The following is a 1,227-nucleotide window of genomic DNA, read 5'->3' as shown; positions in this document are numbered from 1 at the left end:
TGAGAATGATGAGGATAACAAACGTACAAATGTGCTTGACACAATGGATAGGTGTATGGATTGTAATAAGAGTTGTACGAGCCCCTAATAAAATGATTTTAAAAAGAAAAGAGTGCTATGCTAAACATGGCTGTGCAAACAAAAAGAAGAAAACAACTAAGAATCTTCAATATTAAAAATACTACACAGATATCTTTGCCATGATTTCATCACTGCCTGGTTCCCCTTCTCTCCCAAGAGCTAACACTGCAGTTAATTTGCTTAAATCTTTCATACGCTTTCTATGTGGTCGTATGATCTGTGTGTCTGTCTGTTTCACATAATACTATGTATTATTTAGTGATGGTAATTTATATACACACACATATATATATATATCATCTAAATATGCATAATTTTTTGAATCTCCATAGCATATCCTTTAGTGATCATTTTAAGTAATGGCACGGTCAGGTAGCGTTAGACTGCTAACTGCAAGTCACTGGTTCAAAGCCATCGGCTGCTCCTCGGGAGACAGATGCAGCTGTCTGCTCCCTGAAAGACAAACAGCCTTGGGAATCCTGTGTAAGGCTGCTATGGGTCAGACTTGACTATGGCATTGGGTCTGGTTAGTTTTTGCTTTCCTGTTCACACACCTTCTATTTTTTGGCAGCCATCTAGCATTCTGCAGCATGCCATACCAGAGTTTATTGATTCCTCCGTGATTTTTCGCTATCGTATGCAATGCTGTGATGAATACCTTGTCCATATGTAATGGGGGCTACCTTATATGGGTACTGCTTCAAGTCATGAGGTGTCGCAGTAAAGAAGTTGAAGAGATAAATAAAATTCCAATTAAACATTTGGAACCGAAAGAATACAATAACTGTAAACCGCACTGGAGGGACTCAATGGCAGAATGGATGGGCAGAAATAAGAATCAGTTAACAGGAAGGTCGAACAATAAAAATGACCCAATTTGAACAATAGTGAGAATTTTTATTTATTTATTTTTTAAGGAGAACAGAGACTCAAGGACCCGGAGACTGTAGCAAATGATTGAATGTTTGCGTCACCTGGGTGCTACCGAAGAAGAAGTTAAGGTTGAAAATATAGTCAAAGAAAGAGGGGCTGAACATTTCACAGATGTGGCAAAGGACGTGAACCTATAGAAAATGAGCAAACCTCACCTTCCCAACACGATCGCTGAAGACAAAGCGGGTACATAAGCAAATGTGGTGAAGAAAG

This window comes from Echinops telfairi, unplaced genomic scaffold, assembly GCF_000313985.2.
Source record: "Echinops telfairi isolate 266 unplaced genomic scaffold, ASM31398v2 ScPeMD7_7475;HRSCAF=8513, whole genome shotgun sequence".
NCBI lineage: Eukaryota > Metazoa > Chordata > Mammalia > Afrosoricida > Tenrecidae > Echinops > Echinops telfairi.
This window is presented reverse-complemented; position numbering follows the sequence as displayed.